Source organism: Plecotus auritus, assembly GCF_963455305.1.
Source record: "Plecotus auritus genome assembly, chromosome: 6".
In the NCBI taxonomy this organism is placed as follows: domain Eukaryota; kingdom Metazoa; phylum Chordata; class Mammalia; order Chiroptera; family Vespertilionidae; genus Plecotus; species Plecotus auritus.
In genome coordinates this window covers 102,128,080-102,150,286 of record NC_137773.1, presented here as the reverse complement: position 1 = coordinate 102,150,286, position 22,207 = coordinate 102,128,080, and positions in this window count along the sequence as shown.

Below are 22,207 nucleotides of genomic sequence, written 5' to 3'. Positions count from 1 at the left end.
CTGCACCTCAAAATCGCATGAGATCCAGACCCGGCCACCCACTCCCCCATTGGGCTAGATCCAGACCCGACCAGTTCCACCCTTGTCAAGCCCTGTTGGGCAGGGGACATAGCCTCAGGTCCCCTGGCCTGGCACCAGGATGAGGGTGTGGCCTGAGGTCCCCAAGTCCAGACCAGGGAGGGGGGCATGCCTTGAGACCCCCGGTCAAGCCCCGCCAGGTGTGGGACACGGCCTGAGGTCCCTCGTCAAGCCCCGCCAGGCGGGAGGGAGAAGGGGGGGTGCGCAGCCTCAGGTCCCCTGTCAAGCCCCACCGGCAGGGGGGTACAGCCTCAGGTCCCCCGTCAAGCCCCGCTGGGCAGGGGGTGCAGCCTGAGTTCCCCTGACCCAGTACTGGGGGTGCACCTTGAGGTCTCCCGTCAAGCCCTGCCCAGTGGGGAGCACGGCCTGAGGTCCCCGGCCTGGCACTGGGGTGGGGGGAGCAGCCTGAGGTCCCTTAGCCCAGCACCAGGATGGGAAGCACACCTTGAGGTCCCCCATCAAGCCCTGCCCAGTGGGGAGCGTGGCCTCAGGTCCCACAGCCCAGACCAGGGCGGGGGGTGTGCCTTGAGGTCCCCTGTCAAGCCCCACAGGGGTGGGGGAGGGCATAGACTCAGGTCCCTACTGATTGCTAGTTAAGACTCCTTATGGGAACTTGGCCTCAGCTGTGGGTGCAGCCATCTTTGTTGACGAAGTGATGGTTAATTAGCATATTCCCTCTTTATTAGATAGAGTGAAGTTCTATTGCATATTTTAACTTGTGCGAACACTCTGATGTTAGCCAATATAAGTAAATTAGCTGTGATATACTTATTTTTTCTATAGATAGTTATTGAAATCCACCTTGGGTCACCCCTAAGAATGTTATATACCTATGAAGTAACGAGAAGGTATGGTCATCATTCTTAAAATCTCATAAATACAAATTATATAATACAATTGGCCAAGTGTCAAAATAGAGGTCTGCATGAAGTGTAATGAGAGTATGAAGGAAAACTTTTAAAATATAATAAAACATTTGCTATGTCTTAAAGAATAAATAGGATTTTTCTAAGCAAATGGGCAAAGGTATAGATAAAAGGGAATTCCAGGCCAAAGAAATAGCTTGTGGAATCAAATCCCAACATATTTGGGAAAATGAAAATCCTTCCTTGCAGTTTCTTTCTCTAATAGCAGTGGGAGTTACGAGGCGGTGATTATGGCATAGATAGGCGTAGTTTTCTGTCATCCTTCCTCTATTTGACATCCAGTTGTTAAACCTTCCCACCATCCTTAAAAGGGAGAATGACTCAGTATCACAGAATTGATGCTGACACATCTGCTTTGCATTAAAAACAAGCTAGTTACTGTACCGCTTATTAATTAACTATATTACAAGTAAACTTCACATGTGCAACAGGATTTAAATAGAGTGTTTTTCCATCATGTTAATTTGGGCTGGTACCTCAAATCTGAAAGCAAAGGGTGATGAGTACCCAAAACTCTAAAGAGCTCTAGCAAACCATCTAACGGGTGGTCCAACAAGCAGGCTAGCCTACATTGGACCACCTGGAAGGCAGACAACTGAGGATGCTTGACAACTGGGGAGGAGGTGCCAGAGAGTAAGCATTTCTTTAGCAAGAGCATTTCAAGGTCTTATATTTTTCCTTCTCCTCCCCGCCCCCATCCAAATAAACTGGGTTTCAGAAAACTTTACATGTGTCCTCTAAAGTTTGGGGGTGAAGGGCATTGGGCTTGATATCTGACCCAATTCCCTCACACACACACACACACAAATATTTTAAAAGCAAGAAGTTATTTAGAGCAGCTTGGCGTGCCAGAGAAAAGATGAGGTCACATTAAGAACATCTTGTACTTTAAGAATTTCTAGATATTCAAGGACAAGAAGAGATGCAAGCACTGGGAACAACCAGACATGAGTCAACTTGAAGGGAGCGCTGTCCAAAAGGTAGGCTCTGAGGGATAAGGCACCTCCAAGGATGATGTCTGGAGTCGATAGTAATGGGCCGAGGATGTTCCAAAGCAGCAGCCATGAAGATTTAGACAATATCAGATGGGAGATCCCCAGAAACAAGATCCTCCAAGAAACATAAAAAAGAGCCCAAGAGAGGAATGGCCAGCATTTTCCTCTGCTACATGAGAAAGGCAGCAATACAACATAAAACTATGCAGGCAAGAAAATGTTGTTCTTTTTCTCATTGTCTTCCCTTCCTCAGCTTCACCCTTCAGGACAGAAGCCCTGTAGTGAGTGAGGGACGAGGAGGAGAGCCATGTGGGCCGATACTGAACAGGTTCACCAGAGCCTTCCTGACCAGGCTGTCCTAAAGGATAAGCCCAAGCTGGAAAGGCTCAGAATTAAGTGAGAAATGAAGTTGTGAATTAAAATGGGCTGGATATTTTAGTACCTAAAACTGAGACTACATATCAACATAATTCCACAACACAGTATATCCGGAAGTATTAAGAGGCACACAGTCATGATGTCTGCAACTTACTCTCAAATGGTTCATCATAAAAACATATATTTATGGCCCTAGCCAGTGTTGTTCAATGGTTAGAGTGTCAGCCCACACTCCAAAGGGTTGCAAGTTCGATTCCCGGTCAAGGGTCAAGGGCATGTGCCTGGTTTGCAGGTTTGACTCAGCCCCACTCCCCACCCCCATGGTCGGGGCACATGTGAGAGGCAACCAATCAATATGTCTCTCTTACTTCACAAGGATCTCTCTCTCTCTCTCTCTCTCTCTCTCTCTCTCTCTCTCTCTCTCTCTCTCTCTCTCTCCCGCTCATCTCTCTCTTCCTTCCATTCTCTCTAAAAAGCAATGAAAAAATAGCCTCAGGTAAGGATTAACAACAAAAAAAGTATAGTTATGTGTTTTGAGAGACAGCAATAATTGGTGAAACTATGTGAAGAGTATATGAAAATACTGCAACTTTCCTATAACTTTTAATTTTAAAAAATTAAAATTTTTATTTAAAAAAAAAACACAATTAAAAAACCTGTGGTCATCTGCTTGAGATTTTATCTGAGGGAAATGAAGGAGTAAACAGAACAATTTAAAGGAGCAATGGAAAGAAAAAAAAAAAACCATTAACTGGCTTTCTGCCCATGCCTACTGAGCCCATAATGTCCAGTAGATCAATTACACATAAGGTATCTCATGTCTTTGTCATGAAACCCTACGAGTTATGCATTATCACTCTGATTTTATAGACGATGAAACTAAGTTTCACATAGATAAGGTAAATTGTTGAGAAACACAAATTTTCCTAACTCTAAATCTGGCACTTAACATTTAAGCTATTTTGCCTTCTCATTTACACACATTATAAACATAAGTTCCCAATACCATTAAACAGACCTGCCTGAGAAGTTTCTTAATATTTCACATTTCAGAAAAACAATATGATACATGTATGGGGAAAAAAGACTAGGAATAGCTAAGAAGCTATTTAAACCTGTTATATCTGAGCTGGTAGTACCTGCACAAACTTCTGTTATGGATTAATTGTATTGATTTAACAAGTACTTGTTGAGTTCCTGCTTTGTGCCAAGCAGTAAGTTTGGCCATAAAAACACAAAAATAAACATGGTCTCTACTCACACTGGATTACAGGAACAGTAAACATTACAAACTGCCAATAGCAACCCAATCTATGTTTTATAATGTAAATGTGCACACACAAAGAAGGGGCAAGACTCTGCTGTGGTGGTCTGGAGAAAGCTTCCTGGAGGAAGTAACTTGTAAGCTGTGACCTGAAGGGTGAGTGGGGAAGGCAAAGCAAAGAGGATGTAGCAGTGTTTTCTGGGAAGAGTGAAGAGCACATGTGAAGGCCTGGATGCAGGAGAGGATATGACAGATTCAAGGAACTGAAAAAAGTTGAGAAGTGCCGAGTCACAAAGTGTGAGGAGGAGAGGGGGAGAGAGAAAGATGCGCTGGCAAGAAAGGAGAGTTCTTATGGGCCATGATGAAAGGATTTGGACTTTATTTTAAAAGAAGTGTGAAGAAAAGGAGTCTTCATCCAAAAGCTCATGAGTTTACACAAATTCCTGAAATCATATAAACAATTCAACTTCTGAAAAACCTCTCCCTCTGAACTTAATCCAAACCACAGCTCTGATCCAAAAAAATGGGGAAAATGAGAGGAATGAAATGAAGCAAATTTAATTGCCAGTTTCATAAAAGCTGTTCTCTTTCTCTAGTCTGCACCTTATGCTGGCACATGCTCAGGGAAAGGTTCAGTTCCATTGAAAGAACCATACCAATCCAACACACACACACACACACACACACACACACAGACACACACATCTGGTTGTTGACATTTCTAAAATTATTAAAATTAAAATGGCATTTCCATTTTGAACCACAGAAATAATTTATTTTATCATGTTGACTATAATAGAAATAAATTGGCTATTGTTATTGAATATTATGCCATGCTACAAAACTGTGTGTGCGTGTGTGTGTGTGTGTGTGTGTGTGTGTGTGTGTTTGCTTATTTTGCATAGAAACCAAAAACTTGTGGAACAGAGACACATGTCCAGGATTCTCTGCCTTATCATCAGTCTAAAGCCATAATAGCTAGTCCCTTAGTATTCCTGAATGGCTTCCCTTCACTGCCTTTGGGGGTGTGAGGGACTAAAGGAAAAGAAATGGATTAAGGCAACTTGCATTTATTAATAAATAATGATAAAAACTGTAATTTGTCAAGCTACTACTCGATAAGAGGCACAATATTGGGTGCTTTGCATGTATTATCTCATTTAATCCTTTCAAACTCTTATGACATAAGTGATATCTTCATTTTATAGCTGAGGCACTAAGACTCAGAAATTACCCAGAGGTCTTCTTGACTCTACAGGCATTATATGTTCTTAGTTACTCTAGAGTCTTGGGAATAATCTCCAGCTTTTTCAGTTTTACTGAGAGTCAATCTTGGATAACTTGTACATAAAATAAAATAAGGGTACTCCTCTTCAAGACATGGACTGTGTTAAACTTCAGAGAAGATGTATAAAACTCAAGACAAATATGAAAAACTACAGCTTTATTTTTTATTCATATTCTTAATCTTTATAAAGGAGAACATAAAAATTTTCTTTCACTCCACAAATCTATTTTTCATTAAAAACAGACATTCCCTCAAGTAATATTAAACATTGGGCAGGCAACCAAAATATACTGCCAGATTCCTTTCTTAATTTGGTTGTGTGAAGCTATTTCTAATTTTCTCTGACAGCGAGTTTTCCAGGCTGACAATTGCTCAGCACAATTGCATTATAATACATTCTCCAACCTCAAGAGCTTTTGCAATAGCAAAATTTGAAATTTTGGAGCTCTATCTCATAAAATATTTCATCTTAAGGTGATATACATGCAAAAGACTTATAAAGTCTAACAGTAAATATTCACAAAATTTTCATTTCTAGTGATAATTATCAAATGTTTAAGTATTGCTTAGGCTTTGTATCAGTGTACATAATGGTCTCAGAACACAAGTTTTTGTAAGATACATGTCAATTTGCAAGTAAAAAAGGCAGGTAACTGTAAATAAAATAAAAATATTGCTTTGTGGATTATAATCTCCAACATTGATGAGGCTACTTTATTAATCTTTATAATCTATAATAATAAAAGGGTAATATGCTAATTAGACTGGACGTCTTCTGGACAGAAGGAAGCCAGCCTGGGTCCTGGGTGCCAGAGGGAAGCTGATGCCGGCAGCCAGGAGAAGGAAGGCCTACTCTTGCTCAAATTTTCATTTATCGGGCCTCTAGTTTTTAAATAAATTGAAAATATAATATTCTCAAGTAACCTAAAAATCCTCAAACCTAAAATGTAGCCTCAAGACTGGGAGAAAAGGAGAGAAGATTTAAGGATCAAACTGGAAAGCTAAACACACAGAATTAAAAACCATCCTTCTCTCAGTCCACTTCCAAATTTTTCTAAGGTAGACAAATAAAAATAAAGGGAAATCTATACAATTACAGAAAATGAGAGGACTGTAAACCAAATAAAAGTGGAGAGATGGAGAGATGGCCAATCTCAAATTAATCATCAGTGAGGGTTCAATATTTATTCCAAAAATGAATGGAATAAACCACTAGTATGTCTTTGCTACCATAAATATTAAGTGATAAGTCTATGAGGTAGCTGGTTGAGGAAAATATTGGTATTTCTGAAGCATTAAAGGGTACCGTAGAAACAAGAGTTTTAAAAAAGTAAAATTACTATTCCAGGGATTACTTCTAGTTTACCCTAGGCATGTATGGGCTGCTTAGTAAATGCAATAAAGGTTTGGCATGGCTATCTCAAAACAAGAACAATCCTGGCACTTAAAAAGGTTGCCATCACAAACACATTAAAGAAAGACTTTGTCCTAAAGATAAAGGTTTCTTCTTAGATATTGCTGATGATAACTCCTTTTATTCTACAACCATAGCTGAACCTATATTCCAGTAAAGGCAGTTTCCAACAGCAAATCACATAATCTCTGACAGACTGTCTCAATAAGTAATTAGATCAGCTTAGACCACCTTTGTCAGGATAGGCCAAGTATAAGAGAAAATGCTCCATTTTCAACTAAAGAAACAATCTGAAAAAGTAGAACTAGTATTTATTTTATTAAATAGTTGCTTTTTAAAAAAGAGAACATGTAGAACATCTTTAATTTTTATTTTTAATGAAATTCAAGAAATCATTAAAATTCTAAACAGATGGAGAATATAATTTAAATGAAAAATTATGAGGTCAAGAAATATATTTTTGGAAACTTAACAAAAATTAAGAACACCATTTTGAATTGGGAGAATTAAAAGCTAATTATTACAGAAACTAGAGGCCCAGTGCACAAAATCTGTGCATGGGTAGGGTCCCTAGGCCTGGCTGGTGATCAGGGCCGATAAAGTTCCCCACCTCCTTGCCTCCCAGCCTCCTCCTTCCCTTGATCCCACAGCACCCCACTGCCGCCCCTGGTCGCCCACCAGGCTCCGTACTGCTCCCTAGTGGTCAGCACACATCATAGCAAGTGATCAAACTCCCAGTCTCCTGGTCAAGCTCCCGAGGGGACAATTTGCATATTAGCCTTTTATTATATAGGATTGTATTTAGCCCTAGCTGGTTTGGCTCAGTGGCTAGAGTGTCAGCCTGTGGACTGAAGGGCCCTAGGTTTAATTCCTGTCAAGGGCACATGCCCAGGTTGAGGGTTTAATTCCCGGGGGGGGGGGTGCAGGTAGGAGGCAGCCAATCAATGATTCTCTCTCATCGTTGATATTTCTGTCTCTCTCTCCCTTCCTCTCTGAAATCAATAAAAATATATATATTTTAAAAATGATAAAAGGGTCAAATGATCAAGATGTGTATTCATCTCACAACAAATGAGTACCAAAAGAACATACATCAGCATAATAAAGGTCATATACAACAGGCCCACAGTGAACATTATACTGAATGTTGAAAGATTAAAAGCTTTTTCTCTGAGGTCAGGAACAAGACAAGAATGTCAACTCTCAGCATTCCTATTCCACATAGTACCAGAAGTCCTAGCCAAAGCAATTAGGAAAGAAAAAGTAATAAAAGTCATTCTAATTGGAAAGAAAAAGTAAACTTGTCAATATTTGCTGATAACATGATTTCATAGTTAGAAAATCTTAAAGATTCCTCCAAAAAAACTGCTGGTACTAATCAATGAATTCAGGAATGTTTCATGATATAAAATCAACATATGGAAACAAAGAAGGAGGAATCACGCTACCTGATTTCAGGACTTACTCTAAAGTTAGGTATTAAAGATAGTGTGATAATAGAAAAGCACAGACACAAAAATATTCAATTTTAAAATAAATAAATAATAAAAGAATAAATTAGTAAGTCAAGGAAATATGTTAGAAAGTGAAGAAATAGATCCATGTATATTGGTCGATGTTATTTATGACAAAAAGCCAATCCAGTGTGAGAAGAAAAGTGTTTTTAAGAAATGGTCCTTCAAAACCCAAATGTGCACATGAAAAACTGACTCTTTTGTTATACCACATGTAGAAATTAGCTTGAAATGGATTATAGAGTTAAATGCAGATAGAATCACAAAACTTCGAGAAGAAGATATAGATGAAAATCTTTGCAACATTTGAGGTAGACAAAAAATTTCAAGTAGAATACAAATGCTCATGTTATAAAATAAAAAAAACTGATAAAATGTACTTATCAAAATTTTAAAATATATGCATTTTCAAGGACCTTGTTAGAGAAATTAAAGGCTGAAGATTGCCATAAAAATTTGTCAGTGCATATATCTGACAAAGAGCTTTACCCAGGAATTTATAAAGAACCCTTACAACTCAATATAAAAAAGACAAAATCTCAATTTTTAAAATTATCAAATATTTGAACAGATATTTCACAAAAAATGTATATAAATCACCAATAATCACATAAAAATTATTAGATACTAGAGGCCCAGTGCATAAAATTCATGCACGACGGGGGGCGGTGGTGGCATCCCTCAGTCCATCCTGCACCTTCTCCAATCTGGGACCCCTCAGAGGTTATACGACTGCCTGTTAGGCCCAATGCAGGATTGGGCCTAAACCAGCAGTCTGACATCCCTCTCACAATATGGGACCTCTGGCTCCTAACTGCTCGCCTGCCTACCTGCCTGATTGCCCCTAACCACCTCTGCCTGCCTTCCTGATCGCCCCTAACTGCCTGTGCCTCATCCCCCACCACCATGGCTTTTTCTGGAAGGAAGTTGGACGTCCAGAAGATGTCTGGTCGATCTGGTCTAATTAGCATATTACCCTTTTATTAGTACAGATTGGGAAATTCAATTTGAAACCATAATGTGATATAAGACATCCATTAGAATGACTAATTTTTTTTTCAAATGATGATATTAAGCACTGTTGAGTTGACCCCAAGAAAAATATGCTTTCCAAAAAGTATTCCTTACGGTTAATTGTGTTCAAGTTCATAATCAGAACCCAGCAGCCACTTTTTGCAGAGCCTCTCACACATGCTGCATTTTAGGAAAAAGCTGCACTGAACTGCCTGCCTCCTACACTGTGTTTCTGACAGCTGAACCAAACCTTATAAAAGCGTGCAAGTCAACCAATAGGATGAAGACCTGGCCTGGCCTATCAGGACTGCACAGTAACATCCTCATTTGCATCTTCATTTACCAATAAGAGCAGCTCCATTCTATGCTATTTGGACAAATCAAACTGTGAGGACTTGGAGTCCTCATTTGCATAGAAATGGATTAATGGGAAGGGGGGCTGAGAACTCTTCTCTATATAAGCCAGCTTCATCTCTGACTCCAGGGAACACTTACAGTTTCCATCTAAGACTGTTTCCCCAGCAGCTGTCTAGCTGAAGCTGTATCACCAAAGCTGAGCTGCAACACCAGAGCTGAGCTGTAACACCAAAGCCTCCTCACCCAGGCTGTCTCAACCCAGCTGCCTCACAGCTAGGTTGTTCTACCATGGCCATGCTGTTCCACAATTAAACTATCTCATAGCTGTACTGTTTCACAGCCAAGCTGTTTTACAATTAAGCTGTTTTCACTGAATAAAGTCCTTCCCCTCACTGCACCCCAAGTTGGGGATGCTTCTTGGTGACAACAATCTTCAGGTGACAACTTGCATCTCTCTTGAAGCAAACATTATTGTACTAAAACACTTATTAATGATAAGCTAGTTTCTTTCCAAGTAACCTTGTTGAATTCTGGGTTCCAACAAAACTAGGTTTATATCTATGATTTTATTTCCCATACCTGAACAAACCTGTGCTGTTGGTGGAAATCAGGCTCTTCCATGGGATCGCAAGAAAAATATTTCAAAGACCCATGCATGGAAGATTTTGGTGTGGCAGGATTATTCAGGAAGTTTGCCCCTGGGATTTCAATGTCTCATCTCCCTTCATCCTACCATGGAAAAAATCCAATCTTATCTTCAGAAGTCTAAAACAAAGGCCAGTGTCCAGAGTTTCTGCAAAGGAGAGGTTCTTTGTTTCTCTGGGGTTTTAACCAGGAGCTTTTTCACAATAACCAATGAACTTTCTAAACTTTTGTAAACTTCTGATGGGTCCACCTGCTGACCAATAATCCCTTTCCCAGGTTAGACTGACAGGCCTCTATGGTCAAGCACCTCCCCCTGTACTATTTGGACTTCTATCGTGCATGTTCTTATCTCCACCTGCTTCCTGGACCATCCAAAGATCAGGTACCAGAGGGGGAAAGGAAGGAGTACTCATTCCCTTGGATGGATAATGCTATGATTCCCTGTGGTGTGGGGTGTGTGAAGCTGTAGCTTCCTAGTGAAGCAAACAGGCTCAGTGTCCAATCCCCTTTGCTTTCTTCCTAATATCTACCCATGTTTCCCCGAAAATAAAACATCTTCTGAAAATAAGACCTACTTACAGGTTTCCTTCTGAGTGAAATATAAGGCATCCCCCAAAAATAAGGCCCCCAGGCTCTGTCTCAGAATGAAAATTAATTTACCATAAACTGGTCGCTAGGGCCGCCCCGACTGGCGTCTAGCAACCAGTGACGTTACGCGGAGTCCTGACGTCACTGCTGTGTGGAGGCGGAGCGGAGGTCGGAGTGAGCGGTGAGCGCGGGGCGGGAGAGAGGAGGAGACTTTAGCAGATGCATGTAGAAGAACAGGAGGATTAGAGCGGATGGGACGCAGCGAAGGTGGTGAGTGCTGGTCTGTCTCTGGTGACACTACCTGATGCTCGCGGCTGCCTTCATGATGACTGAAGGTTTTCAGTCAGTGGCAGACCCTGCTCCAGCCCAGATCCAGGCCCCAGCAAGCCCAGTGACAGTCCCCAGGCAGGCCCCAGGGGGTAAATTTCTGATAAAGGGGTAGGGGGGATGTCTGGTGAAGGTGTTCAGTGGCACAGGGGTGGGGGGAGGGGGATCACTTAAAATGACACAGGAGGATCAGAGGGGACAATCAAAATGACACAGGAGGATCAGAGGGGACAATCAAAATGACACAGGAGGATCAAAAGGGGTTACTAAAATGGTAATCCCCCCTCTGATTCTCCTGTGCCATTTTGATCCCCCCCTCTGATCCCCCCTGTGTCATTTTGAGTGATCCCCCTCCCCCCACCTTGATACCCCAATTCCTTTTTTTTTTACCCCTAGAAATGAGCGCAAAAAGAAAAAGCTACTCCGTGGAGTACAAGAAAGGAATCGTGGAAGACTCTTGGGGCCAAAATCTTACTGCTTTTCTGCAAAGAGAAGATGTTGAGTATCCGATTGGTCCGAAAATGGCAAACAGAGTATGGTAACCTATTTATTCCAAAAATCAGGTTGGCAACCATTATTTTCTGAGCTGGAAGACCTGATCTGTGAATGGGTTGTTGACAGGAGAGCAAAGGCTTTGGTTGTGAATAGGGCTCAGATTCAAGAATTTGCCCTTGCAATGGCACCACAGTTTGACATAGCCCCCGAAGACTTCAAAGCATCACAATACTGGCTGGATAATTTCCTTCAGCGAAGTGAACTGTCTTTAAGAAGATCTACAACATTGTTTAGGTTGGAAGATACTCAAGTTATTAAGTGAGCACTTGCATTCAAGTCCTTTATTGATGATGCTGACTTCTCTAAATACAATCTTTCCAACATGATTGCTATGGATGAAACTGCAGTGTTTATGGGCCAATCATCTCAAACAACAATTGAACAGCGGGGTGCCTCCTTAGCGTACATTCCCTCCACTGCTTATGAAAGTGCACGTGTTTCCTGTATTTTGGCAATTCGTCTGGATGGCACTGAAATCCCACCTTTAATCATTTCTAAGGGCAAGAAGGAAAAGATTGAACGTGTTTTGGGCGTTTTTATTCTTGAAACTGAAAAAGCCTGGGCCACACAAGCAGTTATAAGGAAGTGGGTCAATTTAATGCTGCCGCTAGTTATGCGAGGGAGCCAAAGAGGTCTGCTAGTCTGGGATGCAGCCAGCACTCACCACGCTAAAGACATGAAGACATTTCTTCACGAAAGAAAAATAGATCAGATAATGATTCCCGCAGGAATGACGGCCTATCTCCAGACTCTTGATATTGCAATAAACAAGCCATTCAAAGACAATTTGCGCATGGAAATTAATGACTACATTGAAAATAGAATGGAGAGAAATCAGCGTGGAAACTTTGTGAAACCTAAACTGCAAGAAGTTGTGACTTGGGTCAAGAATTCATGGGAGAAAATCACCGACAGTTGCATTGCAAATGGAGTCACAAGAAATTCACCAGGAAATTCAGGAATTGGATTGTTATGATGATGTTCCAGAAGATGATGACATGATTGTCATTGAATAAATGAGTAAATTCTTGATACTGTAGGATTCACAGTTTGTCTGGTTTGTGTTGACAACTACCGTACTACCGTACCGTATACAGGTAATAAATTTCCTTTATTTTCATTTAACAATAAATGTGTACCATATTCTTCTTCATGGAAAAATAAGACATCCCCTGAAAATAAGACCTAGCGTGTCTTTGGGGGCAAAAATTAATATAAGACACTGTCTTATTTTTGGGGAAACAGGGTAGCTACCTATGGTAACACGTACATTCACGTGCACATATACACATACACACATACACTCACACACACACACATTTACTCTGCTCATGCATCTGTACATACATACAATGTTGGACACAAGGTGTGTGAATGCTTCCTGACCTTTCTGCTGTCTTCTCACTTAATTCTGTACAGCTCAACTTACTAGATCTTTTTGCAAGCCAGAGAATGGAAAGACCAAAGATTGTGCATGTTAGATTCTGTGCCAACTCATTGTATACAAACAGTCAATTTTCATTGGTGTAAAAAGGAGACATTTTATAATAATAGGAAATTACATTGCAGTTATATTCCTTACTTTTTTAGTAGAAACTTAAAGATAACCTTTCCAATATTTCACAATTTAGCTGACTTAGTTATTTAAATACCTCAGGACTCATTGTTTTTAAATGAGTAACAGAAAATAAGTGTCAGACATCATTCTCTATGGAGGACATAACTATTTTTCTTTTAAGAAAGGTGGAGAGTAATACAATTTTTAAAAACCACATAATTTTCAAAATGACTACATCTATAGTATTTTATCCCATTAATATTAAACATTGACATCAAAATAAATCAACAGGTGCTTTTGAGTTTTGTAAATCTGTTCTAATGATACTGCATATTATAAATGAAGGTAATTAAACTTGAAAAACTGTTATAAACTTCCTGAAGATTAATGAAAAATCAACAGCCACCTAAAACTACTAGATTTAATAAAGAATTTTGGCAATGTAGCAGGATACAAAATTAACACCCAGAAATAATTGGCATTCTTATACACCAATAATGACCTCTCAGAAAGAGAAACTAAAAAAAAATAATAATAATCCCATTTACCATTGCAACAAAAAAATTAAGATACTTAAGAATAAACTTAACCAAGGAGGTAAAAGACCTGTACTTGGAAAACTATAGAACATTGAAAAAAGAGATAGAAGAGGATATAAACAAGTGGAAGAATATACTGTGTTCATGGATTGGTAGAATTAACATCATTAAAATGCCCATACTACTCAGAACAATATATAGATTCAATGCAATCCATATTAAAATACCGATGGCATACTTCACAGATCTAGAACAAATACTCCAAAAATTTATATGGAACAAAAAAAAAAGACCCCAAATAGCCACAGCAATCCTGAGAAAGAAGAATAAAGTTGGAAGGATAATACCAGATATCAAGCTATACTACAAAGCCACCATAATCAAAACAGCCTGGTACTGGCACAAGAACAGACATATAGATCAATGGAACAGAACAGAGAACCCAGAAATGTACCCAAGTCATTAATCTTTGGTAAATGAGGCAAGAACATGCAATGGAGTGAAGACAGTCTCTTCAATAAATAGTATTGGGATAACTGGACAGCTACATGTAAAAAATGGAACTAGACCACCAACTTATACCATACATAAGAATAAACTCAAAATGGATAAAAGATTTAAATGTAAGTCGTGAAACCATAAAATCCTTGAAGAAAACATAGGCAGCAAAATATCAGACATCTCATGTACCAAAATTTTCACTGATACAATGCCTAGCGCAAGAGAAACAAAAGAAAAAATAAACAAATTGGACTACATCAAAATGAAAAGCCTCTGCCCAGCAAAAGAAAACAGCATCAAAATGAAAAGGGAAACCACTGTATGGGAGAACATATTTGCCAATGGTATATCTGATAAGAGCTTAATATTCAAAATATATAAAGTACTCATACAAATCATCAGGAAAACAACCCAATAAAAAATGGGCAGACCTGAATAGACACTTCTCCAATGCAGGCATACAAATGGCCAAGAGACCGATGAAAAAAAGCTAAACATCACTAGTCATCAGAAAGATGTACATTAAAACGACAATGAGGTACCATCTCACACCTGTCAGAATGGCTGCCATCAATAAATCAACAAACAACAAGTGCTAGTGAGGATGTGGAAAAAAGGGAGCCCTCATACGCCGCTGTTGGGAATGTACACTAGTGCAGCCATTATGGAAAGCAGTGTGGAGTTTCCTCAAATAACTAAATATGGGACTGCTATTTGACCCAGTGATCTCACTTCTAGGAATATATCCTAGGAAGCCTGAAACACCAATCAGAAACAATGTACGCACCCCTAGGTTTACAGCAGTACAATTTACAACAGTTAGATCTGGAAACAGCCCAAGTGCCCATCAGTAGGTGAGTGAATAACAAAGGGTGTGGCACATCTGCACCATGGAATACTATGCAGCTGTAAAAAAGGATTCCTTACCCTTTGAGACAGCATGGAGGGATCTGCAGAGTATTATGCTTAGTGAAATAAACCAGTCAGAAAAATAAGTATCACATGATCTCACTCATATGTGGAATCTAGTGAACAAAATAAATCTAATGGACAAAATAGATCCAGGGACATAGAGGTATGGAACAGACTAAGGAATCTCAGAAGGAAGGCAGGGATGGGTGCGTAGGTGGGAAGAGATCAACCAAAAACTTGTACGCATATATGCATAACCCATGGACACAAACAATAGGCCAGTGAAAGCCTGCGTCAGGGGCCGGGGCGGGCTAGCTGGAGTCAATGGAGACGAAAAGGGGACATATGTAATACTTTCAACAATAAATATTTAAAACAAAAACACACAAAAACAAGTCACTTGTCTTCCTGCTTGTGTGCTGGGCAAAACTACGTTCACAGGAGTAGGATCTCTTTAAATACCAGCTAGTTATTTTCTAGGACGGATGCTTGAACCCCCCCTACCTGACCCCACACCCCAGCCTTTGATGTGTTCCAGCGATAAAGGTTTAGAAGTTCTCAGGCTGCTTCATGTCACCCTCCCCCAAGCATCTGACTTGTTTGTGCCTTTCTTTGCCTGCCTTTACATTCACCGTGTGTTTAGCCCTCAATGAGCAGCAGTTTCCTTAGCAACATGCTTGCCTGTTTGGAGGCTCACAGGGCAACAGCAGTTGATGGGCATGCGTTCTCGGGCCTTCCTACTACATTGCCCCTGTGAATGCTCAAAGGTCAAAAAGTTAAGTCCTTGTTTCATTCTTTTCAAACAAAGGGCAGGAAGTTGTAACAGGTTGAAAGATACATTTTAACTAGAATATTTCAAGTAAAAGTTACAATCTAAGGTATACATGTAAAGAAACTATTTTCTCCAAACCTAAGGACAGATACGTGGAAGCAGATATTACAAGGGATAGAATCTGGAATACTGGCTACGTGGGAAAATAAAGACTGGAAAGTCAGGATGAGCTTGTGGGAAAACAATGTAATCTGTTTCCCCTTTCACTAGATCTTAGAGTCTCAGAATTAGAAGGAATGTTAGGGAGCAGTGCCAAAACTGGTATAAAAATTGCCTCTGCGATTTAGGGTTCTGGGGCTTAGGCTCTGAAACTTTTTATTTAAAATTCACCTTTAAAGTTCTACACTTATGATGTGCACCCTTTCTATATAGAAATTTTATTTTAAAATAAAATTTTATTTTATTGACATTTTAATAATTATTTTTTAAATATAAAATAAAATTCACATTTTAAACATGAATTTTAGACATTTTTAAATTTTAAAAAAGAAACCCTCGGTCCTTTACTGAATTTTAATAACACTAAAAGCCTGGAGACCATACTATGCTGATAGATTAATACTATATTTCTTTTTATAGAATTGTAATTCATTCACTTAATCATCAAATATTTATTAAGGGTAAACTGTATGGCAGGCAGTCTTCTAAGTTTTGGGAAACACTACTGGACAAAACAGATTTTTAAAAATCATCTTGCCCTAACCGGTTTGGCTCAGTGGATAGAGCTCTGGCCTTTGGACTCCAGGGTCCCAGGTTCAATTCTGGTCAAGGGCATGTACCTTGGTTGCGGGCACATACCCAGTAGATGGATGTTTCTCTTTCATCACTGTTTCTAGCTCTTTATTCCTCTCCCTTCCTCTCTGTAAAGAATCAATAAAATATATTTTTAAAAAATCATCTTTCCTCAATAATATATTAAATTTACAAATTTGCACATGTGTCGCCGAAACCGGTTTGGCTCAGTGAGCGTCGGCGGCCTGTGGACTGAAAGGTCCCGGGTTCGATTCCTGTCAAGGGCACGTACCTTGGTTGCGGGCACATCCCCAGTAGGAGGTGTGCAGGAGGCAGCTGATAGATGTTTCTCTCTCATCGATGTTTCTGGCTCTCTATCCCTCTCCTCTCTCTTCCTCTCTGTAAAAAATTAATAAAAATATATTTAAAAAAAATTTGCACATGTGTCATGGGTTTAAAAGATTGCAGTTTTGTACTTGTCTTTTCAAAATTCACAGGTGAATTGTTCAGGTGGGAATACTAGTAGCCCACCTGTGCTCCAAACCAGTCATCTAGTGCCACGGCTGAATTCCATTTGCTCCGTAGTAGTTCCTGCTCACCATAGTGGACCTAACCCATTGTGCAATAACAAATTATCTCAGTTATTTCCATGATGCCATTCTCCATTCATATATTGATGATTCCTACCTCTTCACTGTCAACCAATGATTGTTGGTGCCCATTCAATGCCAACAGGAATTGGGAGTGGTGACTGAAGAGAATTTATTCATTCCAAACAGCTCAATAGGGATACAGCACAGCCTTGGAAGAGCACAGATGTGGAACAGCACGTGTGGGCAGCCCTCCTGTGAGTACCTTCTTCAGCTGGACAGCTCAGCTCCCACCCACTGAAACAGCACATCTCTGCTCTACTCTGTGCCAGAAGGCATCGTTGGTGTTTTAGCTCCAGCAGGTGATACAGTCTTTGGTGGAAAGGGAAAGTGCACTCCCAGAGCAAGAAGGGAGCTGACTTATATAGAGAGAAGGTCCCTGATTCTTCTTTCCTCGTGCAAATGAAGACTCCAAATCCTCACAGTCTGATTAGTCCAAAAAGCACTGTCCTGATTGATCAGAATGGAGTCACTCTGATTGGTTGGTGCAGATACTGATAAAGATACAGTTGCTCAGCTCCCATTGGATGGGGAAAGTCTCAGTCATATCGGTTAAAATACAATTCCAGGAACTCCTTTATAAGATTTTGCTCAGACAGCAGGAACACAGTTCAGGCAGGCAGTTTAGTGCAGGCTTTCCCTGAACCAAGGCTTTCTTAGAGGCCCATGTTTAAAAATGGCTTCTAGGTTCAGTTTTGTTGTTGTTGTTGTTTAGCTTTTAAATTTTGAGCCCAATGAGCTACCAGAAGCCCTTCTTGGTAGGTATTTCCTTTCTTAGAGTCAGCACCACTTTGATCCTTGAGTTCTAGATCCATGAACCGTAATCTTTACTAGACAGCTCCCCTTGGATGTCCCACGGGCACCCTAGATTTAACCTGTCCAAAATGGAGCCCAGCACCTTCTCTCTGCATCTGCTCTTCCTGGAATCACCATGTTAATTGCGATTTGGTAATTTTACCAGAACTGCACCATTGTTCACTCATTGTCACAACACTGGAAACTTAAGTCATCCTGAATTCTTTCCTCTGCCCCATCTCTAATGTGTTACCAAGTCCTACAGATTCTCCATCTTTAAGCTGTCTTGAAACTGCCCACTGACTTTCATTTGGCCATGCCACAACCCTAATAAAATACCTCCTGACGCGTCGTCCTACCTCCCTTCTTGCCTAGCCTCTCTAATTCATTCTTCAGTGGATTCTAAATGAGGCTTACCCAGGCAAAAGTGGTTGTGTCCTCCCCTGTGGTTACAACCCTTCAGTGTCCCCCTGCTGTCCTCAAGATACATATTTTAATTTGATTTATAGCATTTATGATCATTATCCTCTCTCATCAAGCCATACTCACTGCTCTCAATTTTACACTATACTTCTTGAAGTTCTCTTAATACCCCACAAGCTTCTTATGAAGCCTTTGTATACTCCAATTCTTTGTCTTGGAACATACATAGATTGCCCATTATTACTGTGTCCTTCGGGTTTCCAGGGGGTTTCTTCTGAGACATATTCCCTGACCTACCAAAATATGTACTTCCCATGTGTGTTAATAGCAACCACTAATTTTACATCACATTGGTAATGTACTATTTCTCCCACCAGACTGGAAATTACTTGGAAGCAGAGGCTATATATATCTTGGTTTCTCTTGAATCTCTAACATCTAACTGATATTTTTAGCATAAAATCTGTTGATTGATTTGTTGATTGAATGAATTAATGCATTCTAGATGTTTAAAGTTTAATTTGACTTGAATTATAATGAGCTCATGGATTAGTTCTATATAAGGTACTTAGCATTGAATTTTTTTTTTTAGATAAAAGTCAAACCTAAACAAACTTTTACTCACTTATATATTTGTAAAACTGGTGTCACTTTACACTTCATGCGATGCTTTATGGTGAAACTGCTATCTTAAATAACTTAGTTACTGTTATTATTTGTGTCTCCCAAAATTTATTTCATTTGAGGGAACTTTGAAGATCAGTCTTAAAAACTAAGAGTTACCCTAAATCAGAGGTATGGAACAGACTGATTTCATGAAAACAGAAAGAATAGTGTTTTTTTAGGCTATAAAATTGAAAGGCTTAAATATTTGTATGTCAAACTATATAGAGCAAAATACATTCACTTTTTGGTTCAATGGTATAGTATGCTATATGGTGTTATATCCTAAGGAAAAATTTATTTCAAGTCAATCTGCATAAAATATAATTAGATAAATAAACATTTTTTAAACATTTTAAATTGATTTCAGAGAGGAAGAGACCGGGAGAAAGAGATAGAAACACAATGATGAGAGAGAATCATTGATCTGCTGCCTCATGCACGTCCCCCTCTGGGCATTGGAGTCTGCAACCCCGGCATGTGTCCACAGGAATCGGACCATGATCTCCCAGTTCACAGGTCTATGCTCAATCACTGAGCCATGCCCACTGGGCAATAAGTAAACATTTTTTATTAAATTCAAGAAAACACATCTCCTGATTGTCTTGGTGCCTTCTAACATGATTAATGTATATTATATTCAACTAGTTTTTCAAAATATATTGAAACCATTTAATAAAATAGTCTTCTATTGACGGTCAATAAATGTCAAGAACACAAAAATATAATGAAAACCTTAGGGAACTTGGATAAAGAAATAGGATTCAAACGTGCATGCAATAGCACAACAAAAATAGAAGGTTGGTTAGCTCTCTATCTTACCCAATATAACATAAAACATTCTAGACATACAAAAATTAAACTTTAAGGGAAACAGAGGAGAGAGAGAGAGAGAGAGAGAGAGAGAGAGAGAGAGAGAGAGAAGGAAAGAAAAAGAAAAATTAATATTAGAATATCAATAAATAAAGAACTCTAGCACATCAATGAGGAAACTTTGAAATACCAGAAATGAAAACTAGGTAACCATAGACAGAATTCTTCTTGTCTTGAATCCACTCTAATAAGGTTTTTGCTCTCATATCAATGCTGAAACAAGGTAACCATTCATGGTTCTAAATCGCACCATAGTCCAATGGGGAAAATAAAAGCCACTTTAGGTATTTCAAACTGAGAGCATTTGATACCGGAAATTGGATGGAAGAACTGAAAGCCAAAGAAAGGATGGTGAAACAATCCAGACATTTAACCTCAGCCAGGAGTTATGACCACTCCTAGGACTGGAGGGACCCAGGGAAGACAGCATTACCAGAACTCATAAGCTAGGCTGGCTGGAGAAGTTGGTACCACAAAAGGGCTGTGTGTCTGTAGCTCAGACCATAGAGACAGAGAGGACCATTCTTTCCCTCACTCTGCACTTATTTCAAGTCCTAGAACTAGTCTATCTTCTGACTAATTCTGGCTAACTACTAATCAATCTTCAGGAATCTGCTCCAAGTTCACTCTTTCTAGGACACCTTCCTTAATTCTGTAGCCTAGATAAGCTCTCTCTATAAATACCTATGTTAACTCTCTATCACCCAATTTGATTGTAATTCTACTTATAGAATTGCCTTCTTGGACAGAATCTAAGCTCCCTAAGAACGGAAACTTAGGGACTTTTATGTGTTTTGCTTCCTGCTGTATGCTTAGTGCATAAAGCAACCAGGCACACAGCACGGGGATCAATGAATATAGTTGACTAAATGATTTTATAATAATAGAGATTTAATACATCCTCAGTTTTCTTTTGAAACACCCCCTTCCCCTCAGTCTATGTGGGTCAGATTTCACCTCCTACTCTCCTCCATTGAAGAAGTGAGTACATTTTTCAGGCATGGCCAATCAATTACATCCCCTTGACACTAACATAGGAATGGTCAAATAACCACATTGGTCAAATAGTCTCAAGTTTATGTATTTTTCTGAGTTACTGCTTAAGAGTCATTCTTCTGCTAATGTTGCTGAACTAAACGACGCAAGCCTGGAGCCATTGGTCATCATTTTGCCACCAAGAGGACAGGATCTGCACCAAATAGGAAATAAAGCTCTGATCCCGAGTGGGAAAGGTGAATGACTGCGTTCTAATGGTAACAGCCTTTGAGGCTGTGAATCCATTCATGCCTAAAAGCAAATATATATCTGTATTTCCAGCTACATGACCCAACACATTCTTGTCTCGCTTAAGCCTGTTTGATTTCTGTCACTTAGAATTGAAGAGACTTCACTGATTCCTTCATCAAACACCAGTAGTATCTCTGACCCTCTTCTCATGTATCTTGATCTTGGGCTTCCCCCACTACCAGGAACTAAGACTTGTTTCATCTTCTCTATAACTTAGGTACTATGACATAGGAACTTATTTTTTCAATATTCATTGGCATCTACAGGGACCATCATAGAGCCTGATGGTGCACAGGGACCAATATCTATACAGGCTCTAGATGTTACTAAGGAAGAGGTTCGCCAACTTGCTGGACAAAGGCAGCACCGGAGAGCTAGCTAAAAACGCTATTTTGTTTTCCCCACTTCAAGAGATTCCCGTGTAGTACTTCCAAACGTGGGGTTTGATGATCTGAATTTTTTAAAATTAAAATAAAATATGATCTTGATCCAAGCTATCTTCAGATTATACTTAATAAAACACCAGAAGGAAAAAAAAATACTAAAGTACTGATGATTACAAGAGAAACACTAGTGTTATTGGTAGCCTATTATGGGAGGGGACTTATGCTGATCTGGAGAATCAAAACTCCTCCCTGAGACCTGAAGAATGCCTAGAAAAAGAGCTAGGCAGAAAGTGAGGGGAGAGCAAATGGGACAGAGGGTCTGCATGTGTGAAGCCATCAAGCAGGAATGATAAGGGCATAGCTGGGTTGCTGACAGGTAGCCAGAACAGCTGGAGGATGGAATTTAGGGGAGAGTAGCTGGCCCTCAGGCAGACCAAGTAGGCAGAACACATCCTGGAGGGCTTTGTAAGCTGTATGTAGGCGGTTGGACTTTGCCCTAAGAGCAAGGAAAGCCAGTGAAGGGCATGAGGCTGAGAATGATTTTTGTTTTAGAAATTGTTCTGAAATAATATTGGGTACTTTCATGTTGCTTTCCTCATTCTATTCCAAGTGCCCTTATGCTGCTTAGAGCTGATTCCTGCCTGACCTTTACACTTTTCATTACACTTTCAGTTCATTCATCCATTTATTTAACCAATATGCTCTGAGTTCCT